The sequence below is a fragment of the Desmodus rotundus genome, chromosome 5 (genome assembly GCF_022682495.2).
Source record: "Desmodus rotundus isolate HL8 chromosome 5, HLdesRot8A.1, whole genome shotgun sequence".
Taxonomy (NCBI): domain Eukaryota; kingdom Metazoa; phylum Chordata; class Mammalia; order Chiroptera; family Phyllostomidae; genus Desmodus; species Desmodus rotundus.
The window spans coordinates 161,991,439-161,999,339 of record NC_071391.1 but is presented as its reverse complement, the minus strand read 5'-3'; the positions used below and the strand labels follow the sequence as shown (position 1 = coordinate 161,999,339).

The following is a 7,901-nucleotide window of genomic DNA, read 5'->3' as shown; positions in this document are numbered from 1 at the left end:
TTTTGCAACATCTAAGTGTATCACATCGGCATGTTGTCCACCTTCAGCCTACATAGTGCTATGTGCCAACTGTATCTTCGTGAAGCTGGAAAAATAAAAGACATAAACTAAACAAAACAACGTAATGAAAGATGACCAAACACCTCACCAAGGAAGATACACAGATGGCAAATCAGCACATGAAAAGATGCTCGAGATCCTCAGACATCAAACAAGCGCACATTAAAACCACAGTGAGATGCCGCCACACACCTATCCCAATGGCCAAAGTCTGCAACAGCGACAATTCCAAGTGCTGGATGTGGAGACACAGAACTCTCGTTACTGCCGCAGGGAATGCAAGATGACACAGCCCCATGGAAAGACAGTTCGTCAGTTTCTCACAAAACTGAATATACTTTTCTTAGGATCCCGCAATCCTGCCCCCCCGCTATTTATCCAAAGGCGGTGAAAATTTATGTTCACACACACCCCTGAACATGGGGGTTTATAGCAGCTTTACTCATTACTGCAAAAACCGGGAAGCAATGAAGATGTCCTTCAGCAGGTGAACAGATAAATAACCTGTGGCCTGTTAATATCATGGAATACCCTTCGGTGCTAAAAGGAGATGAGCTACCCTGCCACCACACGACCCAGAGCAGCCTTCAATGCGTATCCCTAAGGGAAAGAAGCCAGTCTGAGAAGACCACAGAGGAATGATTCCAACCATGCGGCATTGTGGGAAGGCGACACCATGGAGCGAGTAAAAAGATCAGTGGTTACCAGGGATGGGGAGCGGGGAGGGAGAGGGGAGTGGATGGAGCACAGAGGATTTTAGGGCAGGGAAACTATTACATAACGCCAGGGAGACCCATCTTCATGCATTTCTGAAACTCACGGAAGGCACAACATCAAGCGCGAAACTGAACGTGAACGATGGACTTCAGGTGACAGTGATGCACCGGTGTAGGTTCATGATTGTAGCAAATGCTACAATCGCTAACCCCCCGGTCAGGGGTGGGGGATGCTGATAGTGGGGGAAGCTGTGTGTAGGTGGGGTCCGAAGGTATATGGGAAATCTCTGTACTTTCTGCTCAATTTTGCTGTGAGCCTAAAACTGTTCTAAAACGTCTTTTTAATACAAAGGAGAGAAAGGTTTACCCAGAATTAGTACTTCTAGGAAGATGCTGCCACCCCTGGGGTTGTATGAGGAAAACAAGGAAAGGAGGTAGAATAATGTGACTACAAGCCACAGTCACTGCTGCTGAGGCTGCCGCTGGAACCACCAGGGCCAAAACCCTTTGCAGGGGCCACACTGGCACGGAGGCTGCTCAGTGCCCACCCGCCAGCCTCGAGCGTCCTGGGTTCCTATCAGGAGCGCACTCTGGGAGCAGGGCCCTGTGGGTTTGTTCACGGGCTGCTTGGGTTTCCACCGCAGGTGCTGGCTTCACTGCCAGAGGAGCCCCTGGCAACCAGAAGAACACATTTCAAAACAACATCACCTCCCCTCTGCCTTCCAGTCTGTCAGCAGCATCCCCTTTGGCAGAAGCTGACAGAAAGCCTGCTGGAATGGAGCCCCAGGACGGTGATTTGCAGATTACCAGGCCTCTGCGGCACTGAAGACAGCATGTGAACGGGAGGCTAGTCCACAGACAAACAATTGGCTGATAATTTCGGGAGAGCCTGGAAAGGTTCCTCCTCTTTTATATCGGTTGGTCTTACCCCTTTCAGATTCAGAGCAAAAACAACAAAGTTGAAAGAGGTGGGAGCCACGGCCACCGCCCGAGGCTTATGCCAGGTGCCCCGAGGCTGTTTTGTAATCATTATCTCGACTCTTTATGACAACCCAGAGGTGCAGGCCTTCTTTTTTTAAATCCCCTTTATATAGGAAACTGTGACTCAGAGACACTCACTTCTCCAAAGTCAAACAGCTCTTATTATTGAGGTAAACTCAATAACCCATCTCTGTTTCATCTGCCTTGAGGCTCTGGGCTGTTTTTATAGCCCTGTAGCTCTGACCTAATCAGAAATTGAATCTCATGCTTTTACTTCCTACAGTCATCATAACAATAGTAGACCCTAAAAGGCATAAACAAACACTAGGCAAGCCATGGTTCTAGGAGAGCATTTGAGTCAGATTATCTTCCTCTCGCCCCTTTCCCTGGAGACTTTAATTGAACCTCACTGTTTTTCCTCCCACCCATTATGCAGGAGTAAGTGTTTAAAAGCCTGTTTCAAAGACATGAAAATGAATTCACCCAGGTATGGTTCCTGCTACTGGTCTTGCTGCCTTCTCCACCCTGGCGGGGCCACAGCCCAGGGCCACAGCCCCAGACCTACCAAATGCTGGGGGCTCTTCCCTGGGCTGGGTTCATGTTCCCTTCCCAAGGGAGCATGAATAATCTTCTCACAATGACAAATACGACACTACGGGGACAGAGGAGGGACGTCAGATGTGTTGGAGAATCCCATCGCCCCGTGTGAAGACTGGGGGAGGGTGTGTGGAGAAGCCTCGCCACTACGGGCTGCCCTGCGAAGCCCTGGGGGCGGGCACTTTGGGTTTTGTGTATTCGCGCTGTGTGAGCAGAACAAGGCGTGGGATCCGTGCATGGGGCTTTGCAGTGGGCTGCTGTGACTGCTAAGAATGAGAGAAATGCATATCTTGCATTTGGGAAGGCGCCGAGTGAAAGGGGTGGAATGTTTGTGCTTTGTGTGGGAGAGAGAAGTGTGGGCCTTTTTCTTTCACCTACCACCCCACCTCAGTCACTTGGGGAGGCTGGTTTGCCCGAGAACTTCGGACCTCTGTCCCTTCTTAATCTCCTCAGCGTCCCTCTCTGACAATGGCATGCGTTTCTGTGTGTTCCCTTCCATTCTCCAATGTTGTTAATCCATTTCTATTTATAAAGTGCTGCTTGGTTATTAAATTGAGTAGGGCATCTCTCCTGTCCTCAAGAAGCTTACAATACAGAAGAGGAGAGAGAGGGGAAAGGCGCAGAGCATCATGATGCTAAACAAAATAAGGCGAATGAGCAAACAGGTGGCAGGGGAAGGAAACCGTTGTTTACTGAAGAGTTTTTCAACATCAGGGACTTCCTTCAGGTTGTTCCACTTAAACCTCACGGCATCCACTCAGGCACACATCGTTGTATAGAGAGGAAAACGAGATACAGAAAAGTGAAGTCACTGGTCCGAAGCCACGGAGCCAGGGCCCACCAGAGCTCAGTCTGAAGGCAGGTCCCCTGAGTCTCCTGAGCGTGTGCTGTTCGGCAGAGGTGTTAGCAGAGTTCCTGAAGATTCAACGGGTGATTGCAGTCTCACCTGGATGGGGGACAGGGTGGAGAGTGGAACAAGGGAAACTTCAGAACCAATGCCGCTCAGCCAGGTTTGAGGTCAGTGGTAGTTGGGGAGCGGGGAGGGGGCACTCCATGAAGAGAAAGCAGAATGAGTGAAGAAGCAAAACCACAAGCGGCTAAGGCAGGGGGCCTATCAAAAAGAGCACACGGTCCCATTTGGAAAGATGAGTGCCTGACTGACGGAAAGACCGGTGTCCACAGAGTGAGCTCCCTGGCCCAGCAGGGACGGCCACAGAGCAGGGGGTGGGGGTGGGGGTGGGGGGAGTCGGCGAGGGGGGAGTCCCCACAGGCTCTGACAGGCAATTCTATGTGCCAGGGGTCTCAGTGAACTGCAACTGTTGGCATTTGCTCCTGTATTTTCTGAGCGGATTCTATTTATATTTCTCTTCTGTTTTTGCTCCCCTGAGCCCACAGTGTTGGAAATTAAGGGATTAAAAGATGAACAGAGAGCCCAACTTGTCCTTCCCATAGAACATGGTTTAAACTCTGAAGGACGGGGCTATCGTGTTACTGTTACTGCCGATTGCGCGGGGGTTGCCCAGGACGGGCCCACAGCAGCATTCCTCCCATCCTGAAGTCTACGCTCGGACGCTGGGGCCAGGAGACTTGCCCCCAACAATATAGGTCGCTGACATACAGCTGAACCTATCTGGGCACTCAGGGCTCCTCCTACCAGACCCACTGACTTTGAGGTTCCTTCCTGGTCTCCTGTGATGAACACAGAGGCACATGGCTGTTTCCATTCACAATGGGGTCCCGCCTTTCTTTGTGGATGGTGCTCTGGTTTTCGGAATTGGAGGTGCCTTTCCAGAGCAGACAGGGCAAAACTGAAGGCTGGAGTATGCTTTTCTACCACAGACATGCCCTCTGACACGGGAGGCTTCTGTCTCAGCTGCTGCGATCAAGCAACAGAGGCTGTGTGCCTGTAGCTGGCTGCGTGCGGCGGGGACTGCTCTGCCTCGGGCGAGAGCAAGGCTTCGGAGAGCCGCCAGTTGGCTGTGCGACAGCTGCCCATAGCGCAGACCTCAGGAGTAACAGGCGGGGCCGTCACCGGGTCATCTCACAGGAGCAGGTCTCTGCACAGACAGCACCAGAACATTCCTGCACATCACCCGTACCGTTCTTCCCTGTATGACCAAATGCAGGCTTTTAGACATTTCGTACAAATGAACACTATGTGTAACACCATTATTCGTGTTGGGGGCACCGATGGGGGAGCAGCACCTTCTAGCTGTTGATACCTTGTGGGACCAACAGCCCCAGAATTGCAGTTTTACGTGAAAGGCAGCTTAATGATAACAACTGCGAGCCTGATGCTTGTTACACGTGCCAGGCTGCCACACAGGCAGACGCAGGCTTTGCCTTGGAAATGATTTCCTAGGGAAACCACCGCTGAACATGGGACACATGCCTCTTCTGCGCACACCCAATCTGAGCTCTGTTGGGACCAGGACAGAACAACCCTGCCTCCAGTTCAGGGGCCCTGACTGGCGGTGCCAAATGTCTCCTGTGGTCTGGCGCATGACTTTTCGTGACCTTTGTGACAGTATTGCCTCCTGATGATGCTTAGCTTTTTCGAAAGCTAAATTCACTTCAGGGCATGAGGTGACTGTTCGTTAACTCCCATTAACTATTCCCACTCTCGCCACATGCACTTATTCCTCTTTACCAAAACTAAATCTCTTTTTGCCCACTCCTTTCATGTGGCCTTTGGACATCCTGTTCTTCCCCATGTAACTGTGCCGCATAGTACTCTGCCTTCAGACCCCGCTGAAATCCCCCCTCCTCTGTGGAGTCTTCCCTGACTACCTCTGGGCCAGGGCAGTTGTTACTCTCTGCAGGCCAGCCCCTAGTCCCTTTCACAGCACGAATCGCGTGTAATATACAGAAGCCTCAGCAGCATGCGCTTGCTCTCAGCTCTCAGACGGGCCTGGATTCAATGCCGGCTTTTCCTCAGTAACTTTATGGCATAGGCAAACTCAGTTACCTCCCTGTTCCGGTAGGGCTATTAATAGTGCATACCACACGGGGTTGTTTGGAGGGTTGAGTGAGATGACGCGGGTCAGGTTGTTAGCTTGGGCCCTGGTATGGGGCATGTAAGCAGGCAATGAGTGTGACCCACCCATCAGCACCATCATGTAATCATTACTGTCTGTCACTTTCCTAATCTTTGCTCATCTTTTCTCACACGGGGTTGGACCGAGCATCCCTGTGGGCAGAGGCCAGGCCAGTCATTGGGCATCTCTGACACGTGACACAATGTCTACAACACGTACTCAGTATATGTTTCTGAATGAAAGAGAAAGATGCTTAAATGAGCACTGATAAGATGAAGCTTTCCACACAGCGAGTGAGGCCAAAGGACACAGTGAAGAAAGCAAGCCGGGGACCAGTCGTTCAACTTTAACCCGAATCGTTCGTTTTATTACATAACCTACAATTTATTACCACGGATGGAGACGCAGGCCCCTTTTCTCAAAAGGCCACTGCCTGTGGGAAGCAAACCGGAAATCCCACTGCATTTCTGCTTTAAAATAAAATCCCTCATTTCCCTTCATGCACTGAAAAGCAGCCGAGTTTCATGGGAGGATGTAGTCAAGAGTGGTAGAGAGATTGGCTTCAAAACTCAGATAAAATAGCAGCAGCACCTTTTCCCAGAAACGGAAATAAGGCCAAAAGGGGAAAGCCTCGCATCACAGACGTGGCCTTGAAAAGCAAGGTCACGGGCAATGGCTTTGCCTCTCTTCCCACCAACGACTGTGCTTAGGAGTGTCATAATACCAGTTTAAAGTCTCTGTTCTGCAGGGCGCCACTGTGCAGTGTCTGAACTGACACACAGACCTTCGAGAATATCCACAAGAGAAGATCATCTGGTTTGTTACGTACAGCCCTTGTTTCTGAACAGCACCGGTCCTAGGACATTGAGGGGCCTCTCGGCTGGCTGAGGCGGTGGGTAGTAGGCACATTTCAAGAAGAGAGAAGAGCAGAGCAGCACGGCACTACCTAAGACAGAAGGCGAAGATTTGGACAGTCATGCGAAAACCAAAGATAGAATAAAAAGAGCTGGAGGCAGGGGGAAGGGTGAATGAAGGAAGAGAGGCATCACTCAGCCTCCAGCCTGGAGAATTCTGGGCACCAGGAGATGCCTGGGGGAGATTTCAATTTGTTGTTGGCTGGGCTAACATAAACCCCCTGTCAGCTCTCTGCAAACTCCAGTAAATTACATATTGCTCATGAGGGCTTGTGCGTGAGTGGATTATTTTAGGGAAAAGCAACTAACTGCAGGAAACTGGAAACATAGTTATTTTTTCCTCTTTGAGAAAGTAGTAAGACACAATTTTAAATGAGGGGAAACAGATTACAGGGTTTAGTGCTTTCCAAGCAAAAAAAAAAAAAAAAGAGAGAGAGAGAGAGAGAGAAAATATAAAGGAAGAAGAAGTCTCTGATTTTCTTTGTAAGGATGAAGGCATAAGAAAAAGACAATAGAAGATAAAACGAGAGAGAGAAACCTTATAAATGATATGTATGCATTTGATCATCGTCGAATTTATTCTCCTCAACCTGATTTTCTTTCTCAAGCTATCCGCGTTAGTAGCTTACCTTGAAAAAGAAAAATCCATGTGGAAAGTCAGCGAAAAATGAGGCAGGCACATTTACTGTCCCCTGGCCTGGAAGCCGGGGCCCACTCGGCTGGCGCTGAACTGGAAAGAATTTGGTTATGTTAGGACAAAAAAATCCTAATAGGGATTACTGTTAAAACCAAAGTTATGTAGTAAGGATACTGCGATGTAACAACTAAGCCTTAGTGAGAAACCCAGATCCCTGGTTGAGGGGCTAATGGCCAGCTGCCTCTTACCCACCAGCATCGATGCTTAAGGACCAATCTTGGCGGGGGTTACTTTCAATGTCAATCTGCCTGGGTAAAGGGATGCCCAGAAAACTGGTAAAACATTAGCTCATTATTTATTAAAAAATAAATTAAATAAATATCATCCGGTCTGGTTTGGTCCTCCCTACCTGTCTTCATATCCACATCTCGCTCTCACCCATCAAAGTGTTGATGTCGAAGGGACAGCCAGCAGTTCCAAGATTAGGCTTGTCCAGTTTTAGCATCAATGGTGATTACCTCTCATATTTCCATCTCCACCAAACAAACCACACACACACATACATACACACAGTCACAGCTCAGATGCTAAATGAGGCTGTGGAGAACACCTGGGCCCTTCCAGCCCTGTTTCCTTGAAGTCCTTAGGACCATTTTACTTGCAAGTGACAGAGGCTCAATTTTGCTAAACTAAAACAAACAAAACACAAAAGTGGACCTTCGCGTCCCCAAGGTAGGCATGACTACCTGCAGGTCAGGTTCTTGTTTGAGGCAACTCCATCACTTTCGGGCCGTTTGGAAATATAAGTGGAGTTTTGCTTATCACACAGTTGGCATAGGGGACACAGACATTCAGGGGCCCTGGCTGAGGAAATGAATGTCTGGGCAACGGGCAGAATGTTCCTATGGGGGAACTGTCTCACCCAGCATGCCAGTGGCTCTCCTTTGAGAAACCCTGG

General features: G+C 49.5%; 1 long non-coding RNA gene across 1 annotated transcript; it reads right to left on the bottom strand.

Moving 5' to 3' along the window:
• Positions 1 to 3,036: 3,036 nt before the first annotated feature.
• Positions 3,037 to 7,010, bottom strand: LOC123478960 (uncharacterized). Its single transcript, XR_006654400.2, has 3 exons — positions 6,936 to 7,010; positions 4,360 to 4,462; positions 3,037 to 3,300 (listed from the first exon to the last, which is right to left on the bottom strand). It is a non-coding gene; the product is annotated as an uncharacterized lncRNA (long non-coding RNA).
• Between the last annotated feature and the right edge of the window lie 891 nt (positions 7,011 to 7,901).